The sequence below is a fragment of the Myxine glutinosa genome, chromosome 2 (genome assembly GCF_964187855.1).
Source record: "Myxine glutinosa chromosome 2, kmMyxGlut1.1, whole genome shotgun sequence".
Taxonomy (NCBI): domain Eukaryota; kingdom Metazoa; phylum Chordata; class Myxini; order Myxiniformes; family Myxinidae; genus Myxine; species Myxine glutinosa.
In genome coordinates this window covers 60,219,057-60,231,978 of record NC_136262.1, presented here as the reverse complement: position 1 = coordinate 60,231,978, position 12,922 = coordinate 60,219,057, and the positions used below count along the sequence as shown (strand labels likewise).

The 12,922-nt window shown below is 48.1% G+C and overlaps 1 protein-coding gene across 2 annotated transcripts in view; it reads left to right on the top strand.

The window, feature by feature from the left end:
• The first annotated feature begins 314 nt into the window (after nt 1-314).
• Nucleotides 315-12,922, top strand: part of LOC137421761 (DNA (cytosine-5)-methyltransferase 3A) — a 240,098-nt gene continuing 227,490 nt past the window's right edge. For both annotated transcript variants that reach the window (XM_068108127.2, XM_068108125.2), the window contains exon 1: nt 315-424. The gene's annotated coding sequence lies outside the window, so the exon portion shown is untranslated. The remainder of the gene's footprint in view (nt 425-12,922) is intronic.

The following is a 12,922-nucleotide window of genomic DNA, read 5'->3' as shown; positions in this document are numbered from 1 at the left end:
TTGGGAGTAAGGAGGTGAATGGAGTGTACAGTAGTGTGAAGTGAACGTATAGATGGTTAGGAAGAGATAGGTGCAGTGGAAGAGGTCTCCTCATCAATATGTCATCCTCTTGACAGCGTCGGTGATGCCAAAGCAGTCTTTTGGCAAAGGTCTTGCTGGGTGTTTGCCATTGCCCTCCCAGCAGTCAGTGAGACAAGGATTTGCTATTTGTTCAAGGTTCTGTCGTTAACTCACTGACTCTTAACAAAAGACATCGAGGGATCTTCAACGTCCCCAAACGACAAGTGCTGGCAGACGTGGGTCCTCCAGCTTAACGTCCATCCGTTAGACGGCCCAGACATCAATGCCTCGCCCTGCATGCGAAACATCAGGTTCACAGCTAATAGCTGGATCAAGATTCAAACCCAAGCTAGACTGCTCAAAGGTGAGTGCACATGCCTCTAAATAAGCTAAGAGAAAGGTGGTCAAAACCTCGACCATTTTTGTCTTTAAAAAATAAATCAAAAATACCCCTTACAGCTAAATCACTTGGTCACTGTTGTTTCCAAATAGCAGTTTCCTTGCTCAAAAGGTGTCTGATATTGCCCAGACGAGAAAGAAAATAAATACGTATTTAATAAATCTATAATATTTAAGTAATTAATCAATTAACCGCTTAGTAAAAAATTTTTTTAATATATCCTTTTTGACAAGGCATGTACGCACTATTGTGCCAAATTTCAGCTTCCCAGCTCAAAAGATGGCTGAGATATCGCCCGGACAAACGAGAGAACCTTCACCTTTGACCTATATAGTCAAAAAAACATTGACAGCATCTAACTTTTGTCTTTCGAATCCTCTGGTAAGGTTGGACGAAGATAGCTGAAAACGTTCCCGAGTTATCGTAGTCATATGACGAAAAATTTCAATTTTCATCATAAAGAGACAGGAGTGAAAACATAACCAAACTACCCCCGTTAATTCACCCCAGATCCACTTTTTTGAAATACCAACTTCTTTCCTGGAAGTCCTATCAGTATCCATGTGTTTTATACCCCTCCCCCCTTCCTATGCCTCCTCCCCCCAAGCCCTCTCCCTCCCACAGATCTCCCGATGTCCCTGCTCTCCATCTTGGTCTCCAGCTCCCTTTATCATGTTTTATGTTTTATGCGTCAATTTGTCCTTTTGTGATCAATGTTAGCTCTTACAAGATCCTCGATCTTGTATACAAAAAACAAAAAACAAAACAACCTCCATCCACATTCGGTAGCGGAGCTAATAACACTAAAGTGCAGAAGGGCACATGTGTGTGTATATATATATATATATATATATATATATATATATATATATATATATATATATATATACGTATATATATGTGTGTGTGTGTGTGTGTGTGTGTGTGTGTCATGCTACCAGATTCTTGTACCAGATGCGCTAAACATCTACTGCGTATAAACGCCGTTGAAAGGCGGCGCCACGTGTTTCACCGTTTTCGCTTCCGGATTGATCGTTTATCAGCAATAAACTTCCGTAAATATACCTTTATTGGAAACAGTTTCGTCTTATATTTCACCCATCGACGGAAAAATATACGATCTTTCGTTCTATGACAGTGGCATTAACTGTTATGACCGTTGAAGCCTGAATTTTGCTTCGGACTCGACGGTCATTTTCCGCGATTCCGCGGCAAGTCGCCTGGTGGCGCGCTAGTCGCTACACGTGTTTGTTTAGATAATGATTAATGATACTGATAATGAATAATACTGATATGTGACTGATAATGATTGAGACAGTCATCATAGTTTGTGCAATTGATAAGACCTGTACATGCTGCTCAGTGCTGTGCATCCAGTGTGCATGATATTTTATTCATATACTGGACAAAGAATATCGTTTACTGAGCAATGCTGTACTTGTATGTACTTTGTGAATTAGGCTCACAAGACAATGACGACCTTTGACTCACACTTCTGGCTGCCAACTTAATATCCCGTGGGGTTTTCAAGTGTAAGTAGTATGATGCCACATGCATTTCTTGTCCATCATGGATAAGTCAAGCCTAGTGTACATACGTCTTGTAAATGGGGCTTCACCAAACATGTGTGTGAAAATTCTATACATGTAGGCCTACTCGTCATTTTGCCTTGATATTTTGGCATGACAGCTTGGGCTAGCATACAGATGGCGGGTGATGATTTACAGTATTTGTGTACAGTTGCAATGCAGATTATGCTTGAAGATTCAATGCAGATTTTGCTGTACATAATAAATACAGCAGTATTAGAAGAAACATGTGCGTGTTTGTTTCCCATAAATTCCAATTAAAATCAGTGCTGGTCACAACTTATTTGCTCGGAAAAAGTGAAAAATACAGAATATTGGCAAGGTGCTAAAAAAATAATTGGCACTCGGCCAATACCTCTTATGGTACTTTTATTTACTTTACTTGTCCAACATCATGCTTGAAAAAAACCTTTAAACCCTAGAAATTGATTCTGATTGTAAATTACTGGTTGGTATTTTTTGCGAAATTTTCTAGATTTCCTGGCATGAAAAGTTGAAAAACTTGACATTTTGGGGAACACATGAATATTTAAATTTTTGTTTTAATGAATTTGTAATTGCCCAATTTGACCAACCCTGCTATTTTATGAAGGTACAGGGTTGGTACTTTAATGCTGCAGGTATAACTCGAAATCCATAATTTGAGCATCTGGTACAAGAATCTGGTAGCGTGACACATATATATATATACGTATTTTTTTTATTTTTTTATTTTTTTTGTATACAAGATCGAGGCTCGTGAAAGAGCTAAGAGTATATATATATATATATATATATATATATATATATATATATATATATATATATATATATATATATATATATATTGTTACAGACGCGGTTGTGGATGTTGGTTCACCGAGCGGTTTGGTATGACCGCGCCTGCACGTTTACCCGATTATGCTCGAACGTTGACTAAGTCGCGCTATGCTAGGTCAATGAAGGAAAAGGACACAACGGCTGGGATTCAAATGACACGACACCAAGGGTTCAGTTCTCAAGACCTCCGGAGGCGGTTATATTAGGGCGGAAGGTCAGATTACAACGACAAGAGGGACAGCATAGGAAGACAGGCACTTAAACACGGTCTTATAATAGCCCCGACAGACGACAGATAAACAGGACAAAAACTGACTCACACGGGGATTGATGGCAAGGAAAGCGGGTAGTCGATGGCTCAAGGCGCACTCTTGGCTCAAGGACAGGGTACAGTACGGTCCAGTAGATGCAGGGAGGTCACAGCGCTCGGAGGTCGCGACTGGTTCTTTCCTCTTCAAGCTCGGGGCGCATCTGACGTCACGTCCGGTAAGTCGCTGCGTATATCCGGCGGGGAGTGACACGCCCTCGGCTAGTTAGCTCCGCCCCAGATGGAATCGGTCCGCCCTTCTTATTGGGTGCGGGGGGGTTACTGGCTCCGCCCCTGACGAGGAGCTGACAGCCAGCCCCTTCGTGGTAACCCCGTGGAGCGCATGGGCAATGGCGGCTAACCACGCCGGTGTGAGGACGCACACTCCCCACACGCCGCGCCGCGCCCCTCTGTTGTTGTAGTTGTTGTTGTAGTTGTTGTTGTAGTTGTTGTTGTAGTTGTTGTTTCATGGGGAAGATGGGAGGAGGTGTGGGGAGGTCCTAAACTCACTACTGGTGCCATACAATCACATTCTGGTGCAACGAAGAGTCAGAATTAATGGAAACGAGTCCTTAACTGACATAGACTAAGAATAACTAGCAAGATGTCCTATAGTTGTCTACGTGAGATGCGGTGAACCTGGGCACGACATTTAATGGGGGAAAAAGGGGAAGGTCGGTTCTACAGAGTGTTATTTACAGGCAATGGGACTAGGGAATGGGGGATTGGGGATAGTTGGGGAGTATTGGGGAAATAGGGGAGTATTTACAAGCGGATATTGAGGCCAAGTCCCATATCCGCAACATTGCACCCTTCTCTACCCTCGGGGCGTCCCGACCCGATAAATTTTTACCTATTTTAGTGTGGCACTCAGATGTAGTTCCCTCTACTATTAACTCTACCCTGAGTGCGACAGTTTTACAGATGTTCACAAATGAGTAAATATGTCCCCCTGCGACGTTGCACCCTTCTCCTCACAGAAACACACCCACAGGATAACCGAATTGCGGAAAGAATTCGCAAACTAAACATACAGCCGGTAGGGAGCATTATTTACAAGACTACGCTGATATTTACACTACGATCCAGGACCTGTTTTTGGAGGAACACATGCAGATGTTATGCATAGAGAGAGCACGCATGCCAGCATCGATACACCAACCCACGAGTGCTCTGTGGCCTTATGGCCTTTAATAATGTGCAGAGCACCCCTTCCAAGCATCAAAAGCACCACCCCATAACACAGTCAGCACCATCCGGTGCACCAATAAAGTGTTTCTAAATCACCGGTGGTGTCGCAGCCGGCCGATGTTCTGCCGCTGGTCTTGCCTTCATGTGGTGCACTTGGCCTTCTTACTTCTTTCAAAAATAAAGAAAGGCGCCAACCGCGTCCATTTCTCTATTGTGGCCGTCAGGGGGCCAACTGTTAGTGGTTCACCTTGTATGGCATAGGTGCCACGTTGACCCATAGGTCCATCCATGGGTGGTGCTTGGCCGCAAAAGAACTGCGGTCCATTGTGGGTGGCCACCAACATTGCGGTCCATATGGTGTATCGATCCAGGCAGCAAGCAGCGAAAGTGCAGGCCCACAACTGCGTAGCCAGCACCTCTCTCTCCTCTCTCTCTCTACCCCAAAGCCAGATCCTCGGAGGTGGGAGACAAAAGAAGAAGACAAGTGAGTAAGGTGGTAAGGGCGCAAAAGTGCACGCAATGTAAGATGATGCACACTGGGGGCACATGGGAACCAGGTGAGACAGGTACGTTCCTACCGTACGCCCCCCCCCCCCACCAGGTAACCTACATGGCCCCTCCCTTACCCCTTACTGTATCCACAAAACACAACACTACCCATAAACATCTACTTTACAAATCAACAAACATCCCTACTGTCTTCCCCGTTCCTCCCATATACCAAATTCGTCTTCTCTCCCTCCTAACCAATCAAATTTGCCATTTTCAACTCTCATCAAAATTTGCCATCTCCAACTGAACATCAAAATTTGCCATTACCAATTCATCATCAGTCCCTCCTAGGGAGGGAGAGATGGAATCACCCCAATGTCTCATCCACGTCGTGATGCGTCTCACCAATCCACACAGCAATTCTTACTTCCTGCAACACAAACAAAGAAAACACAGGTGTGGAGTCATCATCATCACCACAGGCAAGTGGCTGCGTATGGTGCGCCAGGTTCATCAATCCTAACTATTTCCTAAATGACTTTAACAACTTTACACTACCCGGGGTCTTTCTCCGGCCAAACCATTGGCCCTCTTACACTATGGGTTCTAAAAACCAATTCCCATTGGCCAAACTGTGGTGCTTTTCAATTTGGGGTCTCACTCCCCCGATTCATCTCCCGGTGCCTTCGCACAATTTCTGGGCTGTGGCGTGTACCTCTCCCAGCGGGTCTACCCACCTGCACACCTCCACCACTGCAGTTGCCTCCGAGCTTACCTGCTCCTTACCCTAACCTAACTACCTGGGGAAGGCCCTCTGGCGCTCTCCCCACTCGGTGCCCTCTCTGGCACTGGGCTACCCGATCCACACCCGGGATCCTCAGGCACCCACTCACAACTACCGGCTCCCAGAGCCCACCTGCGGCCTCACCTGGCCGACATCCTCACAGTGGTGGAGTGCCCAACCAACTACACACACTAACAGGCTACACGCCCAGCCATTTCCACAACACTAATGCACCCATCCACAATACCATTCTGCAACCGCACCACAAATGCCAATATCCAACCACAATTTACCTATACCCTCTACCTAACACTTACACTACCCGCCCCGGGTATTCGTGAAAGGGGTCCACTCTTCCCCCATCCACACCTTCGCACCATGCACACCACTCCGTACCACTTACTCCAACTCTCTCCACACACCTGTACTTGCACACCTGTGCTCTCACACCTGGTGCCACCTGCACCCTTCTCTCCCCAAGCGCATTCGCGCTGATCCACAACACTCATTACTCACACACTGCTCCACACACCTGTCCAGTTGCACACCTGTGCAATCACACCTGTTCAATTCTCACACACACGGCATCATCTCAGCTAACTACTCCCCTCTGAAACTTGCGCTTCCCAGTCGTCCCTTTAAACTATTGCGCTCCCACGTCATTATCATCCATACTAATCTACCTGCGTCCCCACTACAGGTATCAGTCACTACCTAACCTTAACGTCACCTAATGTCATCTTTCTAGATCCCTACAATATAACCTAACCCACCCGGGCTAGTTTTCACTGCCATACACCCCATAAGCTATTGCTCCTTTGCCCCCCACCTGGGAAGGGCGGCAGGGATGCCAGCCTTACCCACCGGGCCCATCGCTCACTACCAATTTTGCACATCAAATTTCAACAAATTAAAAATTTGGCCAATCACTGCCCATCATCTGCCAATCACTACTGCCAATCCCTTGCCAATCATCAAATTTTGTTTTTCTCTAATTTTGGGGCCAAAACACTAACCTCATCACCCAGTCTACTCACTAATGCCTCTCGGTGCGCCAACTCCTATCCAAAGCCCGGCTTCGTAAAGCCAAGCCATGAATGCGGGTTGTTCTGTGCCAGCGGCTGGATGCGTCCGGCACTCGGTGCAGGGACGGGGGCTTACCCGGGCCGAGATCCCACGCACCATCTCGGCGTGGAGCCATCCAATGTCCCGATCTCGACCTGCCGGAATGCCTCAACAAAAAGTGGTCGCCATGACGACCCTTCCTATCCAGCCGCCCGCTCCGCCTAGTGGAGCACGGACGCGGCCGTTCAAAGCGAGGCCCAGCACGCACCGAGGGCCCGATTCGGCTAAAAGTCGACCTAACCTCTAACCCGTGTAACGTCGATGCTTCACCTGGACGCTTACACCCCGCAGCCCGTTCCTTGCTCACACATCCAGCCGTTTCCATGCTCCTTGTACCGTTCCTTACACACCCAGGTACACCCATTCCACTCACAGCCTTGGTCACACACCTGACCACCGAACACTTTGGCACACATTCGTTGGTCGCACACCTCACCAACACACCTCTTCGCGCCCCCTCCTCTGTCACCTCCTCTGTGACAATCACAGGTGTGCTCTCATTCGCACACCCAACCACGTGCCTCACCACCAACTCCAGCGTGCATTCCCACTCACGCTCCTCGTCACTCTCACTCCTCTCACCACTACTCTTGACAACGCACTCACCCTTACTCCTGACAGCGCACTCTTTCCCCATGCACCTGTCCGTCACACACCTTTCTCGCGCACACTCTCCCGTTACACCCTCTGTAACACTCACCACAGGTGTGCATTCTTCCTTGCCTTTGACAGCGCACTCTTTCCCCATGCACCTGTCCGTCACACACCTTTCTCGCGCACACTCTTGCGCACACTCTCCCGTCACACCCTCTGTAACACTCACCACACCGCGCTTCCATGTGCTCCCTCGCACACGCGCTACGACCGACTCACTCTCGCCAGCACCCTCACTCCTTGGCACGCACTTTTTCCTCACACACCCCAGAGTCGGACTTTCTTGCACACCTCCTTTTTCGCACACCAGACCTGTCGCACACCTCACCAACGGCCTCTCACGAACACCCGGGTCTATCTCGACCCCCAAGCTTATTAAATCCCCTGGCGCATCATACGCACGACCATATTGGTCACCACTTACACCAGGTCCTCTTCCTCTTCGCTTCTCCTCCATCACCTGCGAATCCCTCATCCGGTTAATGAGCACATCATCACGATCCAAACACAGACTTCGGACCAATTCTTTTATCTCCTCTTTTATCTCTTTCTTATCCTCTCTCCGTCGCTTCTTAATTTCGCTCACCCCTTCTTCCACTTCTTCTAATTTCTGTTTCACCTCTTTTATTCCCCGGTACGTCTCCTCAAGCTCGTCCTCCAAGGCTACCTTGACCGTTTCCATGTGCGTCCTCACCTGCCGGTCCTTCGTCTCCATTACCTCTATCACCTCGTCCAACCTCGTTGTCAGTCCCTCACGTACCATCTGACATTCCCTCTTCGTCGCTACCAAGTCATTTTTTTAGGTCATTTTGTGTCGCTTTTAAACCTCCTAATACCGCAGTGTTCCTTTGAACCTGCTCCGTTAGTCCTTTTTGTCCCTCCGTCAGCTGTTCTACTCCCAGCGTCAGGTCCTCTATGCCCCCTTGTAACTTTACAGTCCCCTTTCTCACCTCCTTCTCCATGTGCTCCTTACAGTGCCTCACCTCCTCGCGCACTCCTCCGACCTCCTCACTCACACCTCCTCTGATCTCCTCTCCCATCACTTGCATCTCCTGCCCAGATGCCACCCTCATCTGCTCCATTTCCTCCCGGTGAGCATCCAGTTTAGTTTCTACCCCCATTCTAACCCCCTCTATCTGCTGCCCCATTTGGTTAACTTCCCTTTCCGCTTGGTCCCTCATGTCCCTCAATTTGCCTTCCATCCTGTTTTCTAACCCCTCTAACCCCTTTTGCATCCCTTCCATTTGATTCTCTTGAGCGGCCATTCTGTTTTCTACCCCCATTAACCCCTCCTGTATTTCCCCTAATCTATTGTCTAATTTCCCAAATTTCTCGTCTAATCCCTTAAAATTATTGTCTAACCCCTCTCCGGTACCCCTCGCTTCGTCCCTCATTACCCCCATTTGGCCCTCCAATCGCTCACCCTGAGCATCCATCCGGTTCCCCATTACCCCCAATTGCTCACTCTGAGCATCCATCCGGTTCCCCATTACCCCCATTTGGCCCTCCATTCGCTCACCCTGAGCCCTCATTCCCACAATTTGGTCTCCCATTCGTTCCATAAGGGCCCTCATTTGCAGGAGGAAAAGGTTCGAATCCACCAGGGGCGCTGCGACGGTCGCGGGCGTGGACGCCGTGGCCACCTCGTGCGCGACAACGCTATTTTGCGACCCTGCCGCCCTCACTGCTTCGCTCTCCTCGCGTCCCTCAATTTGGTCCTGGACCGACCCTGCCTCACTCTCCCCGACCGGACCCCAGCTGTCTTGATCCGCCATAGCGCGACTTTCAAAATTCGGGTTTTTATTTTCGTAAAACAAATTCAAATTTCGCCGTTATAATTTCGAGCGCGGGAAACGCGCTCCGGATCGAATTCTACCTCCCCAACACCAATTGTTACCCTAGTGGTACAATTGGTGTTCCAAAATTTGGGCCTAATAAATTTAGTCCCAGGTCCGAATTCCACTCCTCGACACCAATTGTTACAGACGCGGTTGTGGATGTTGGTTCACCGAGCGGTTTGGTATGACCGCGCCTGCACGTTTACCCGATTATGCTCGAACGTTGATTAAGTCGCGCTATGCTAGGTCAATGAAGGAAAAGGACACAACGGCTGGGATTCAAATGACACGACACCAAGGGTTCAGTTCTCAAGACCTCCGGAGGAGGTTATATTAGGGCGGAAGGTCAGATTACAACGACAAGAGGGACAGCATAGGAAGACAGGCACTTAAACACGGTCTTATAATAGCCCCGACAGACGACAGATAAACAGGACAAAAACTGACTCACACGGGGATTGATGGCAAGGAAGGCGGGTAGTCGATGGCTCAAGGCGCACTCTTGGCTCAAGGACAGGGTACAGTACGGTCCAGTAGATGCAGGGAGGTCACAGCGCTCGGAGGTCGCGACTGGTTCTTTCCTCTTCAAGCTCGGGGCGCATCTGACGTCATGTCCGGTAAGTCGCTGCGTATATCCGGCGGGGAGTGACACGCCCTCGGCTAGTTAGCTCCGCCCCAGATGGAATCGGTCCGCCCTTCTTATTGGGTGCGGGGGGGTTACTGGCTCCGCCCCTGACGAGGAGCTGACAGCCAGCCCCTTCGTGGTAACCCCGTGGAGCGCATGGGCAATGGCGGCTAACCACGCCGGTGTGAGGACGCACACTCCCCGCACGCCGCGCCGCGCCCCTCTGTTGTTGTAGTTGTTGTTGTAGTTGTTGTTGTAGTTGTTGTTTCATGGGGAAGATGGGAGGAGGTGTGGGTAGGTCCTAAACTCACTACTGGTGCCATACAATCACATTCTGGTGCAACGAAGAGTCAGAATTAATGGAAACGAGTCCTTAACTGACATAGACTAAGAATAACTAGCAAGATGTCCTATAGTTGTCTACGTGAGATGCGGTGAACCTGGGCACGACATTTAATGGGGGAAAAAGGGAAGGTCGGTTCTACAGAGTGTTATTTACAGGCAATGGGACTAGGGAATGGGGGATTGGGGATAGTTGGGGAGTATTGGGGAAATAGGGGAGTATTTACAAGCGGATATTGAGGCCAAGTCCCATATCCGCAACAATATATATATATATATATATATATATATATATATATATATATATACAGACAGCATTTAATATGGAATATTTTTTTTGTGGGGGTGAACTTACTTTTCAAGATGACTTAGAACCAAAAGTTCATTGGAATTATGTTGAAATTATTCAAGATTTTGTTAATGTGACCTTTAAAAGAAACAAAAACCACACTTGACATTTCGAAGCAAATAAATTGATCCTTGAAAGTGATGTAAATTGATATCGAACTCGATTCACGGACAGTACTGTGTTAAACTTCTGTACGTTTTCCAGAAGTATCTCTTTATTATGCACATTAGCCAAAAAAAATTTCAACAAAAACAAAAGCTAAATTATGACTGGGACTACGGACAGTAAAATTACAGTTCAGGACTTCGTGTAACCCCCACGAGCATTCAGGAGAGCACGTACACGTCGAGGCATGCTGTTCACGAGATTTGCCAAGGTTTGGACAGGAATCGCTTGCCATGCAGTGACAATACTTTTTTTTTTTCTTCTTTTTTTTGTATACTGAATCGAGGCTCGTGAAAGAGCTCTGCTGCAATTCACGCACAGAGGTCGGCTGCTGGACCAAGTGGTCGATTTGATGCGTTAATTCTGCCCATACGTTCTCTATCGGATTCATATCCGGGGACATGGCAGGCCACTCCATATGCTCTACACCACGGTCAGCAAGAAAGTGTTGGATCATGCGAGCACGGTGAGGCCGTGCATTGTCATCTTGGAAGACAAACTTTCCTCGAAAGGCTGCACGAGCATATGGAAGCAATGTTTCTTCCAGAATGACCCTGTACTTGAACTGGTTCAGGTTTCCATTCAGAATAACCAGGTCAGTTTTGCCCCCTGCATGAAAAGCAGCCCAAACGGTCACCCCACCACCTCCAGCTTGGACTATTGGCACTATACAATCTTCGTTGTGGGCTTCATGCACTTGTCTGCGCACTCGGATGCGGCCATATTGACGATAGACCAGAAATCTAGACTCGTCACTGAAGGTCACGTGATTCCAGTGTCCTGGCTGCCAATGACGGTGCTCTCTGGCCTACTGCAATCGGCGCTGGCTGTGTTGTCTGGTCAGGCGTGGCTTTCTCAAGGGACGCCTGGCACGATAGCCTGCTTGAACTAGTCGTTGGTTGACTAGCCTTCTGGATACAGGCACATTTGTCAGTTTCTGCCACTCAGCCCTCAGCCGATTAGCTGAATTGATACGGCCATTGCAGACTAACCGGTGCAGCTGGCAATCATCTCTCCTTGTGGTTCTGCGTGGACGTCCTGGCCTCGGTATTGGAGAAGGGACACCCCTCTGAGCATTTCGTTTCAGGATCTTTGACACCTGACCTTGAGTGATGCCATACTGCCGAGCAATAGCACGCTGTTTCACGACACCTGTGATATAATCCTGTTGTTGACTTCTTGCTGCGAAAGACAATCAGTGACATGGTTCTTTCAACAAAGACATCACCAAAGGGTAAAAGAAACTCACCAGATTGATATACTGAGTTCAGAAAGTAAACCCAAGTCAAGAAAAAAAAAAATCCACATTAAATGCCAAGTCTGTATATATATGTATATATATGTATATATATATATATATATATATAATATAATATATATATATATATATATATATATATATATATATATATATATATTATATATTTATATATATATATATTGTTACGGACACGGCTTAAGATGTTATGATGGGCCGAGCGGAATGGCCGCCGTGTTCGCACAGTTTACCCGATTCTTCCCCCAACTTACCCGATTCCACCCGACATTGACCAAATCGCGCTTTGCTAAATCAATGAAGGAAAGGACACAACGGCTGGGATAAATGAAACGACACAAGGGGTACAGTTCTCAAGACCTCCGGAGGAGGATATAATTGGTGGTGGAGAAAAGGGGTAGATTACAAGGTAAGAGGTAAAGCACAGAAGAGATAGGCACTTAGACACAATCTTATCTATCCCAGACAGATCACAGACAAACAGAACAAGACTGACTTACACAGGGATTGATGGCAGGGAAGGACAGGCAGTCGATAGCACAAGGTGCACCTTGGCTCAGGGGTAGAATCAAACACGGTCCGGTCCAGAGATGCGGGGAGGTATTGCAGCGCTCGGATGGTGGCGTCCTTCTCTCTCCAAGCTGAGGGCGCATCTGACGTCACCTCCCTCTTCCTGCGCATGCTCAGCGGGGAGTGACACGCCCTCGGCTCGTTGGCTCCGCCCCAGATGGGATCGGTCCACCGCTTCTATTGGGTGCGGGGGTTACCGGGCTCCGCCCCTGACGAGGAGCTGACAGCGAGCCCCTACTTGGTAACCCCGTCGAGCACATGTCCGATGGCGGCTCGTTGGAAAGGCTTGGTGCCCTCCCAACACCCCCCACCAACCAAGCCGGAGTGAGGACGCGC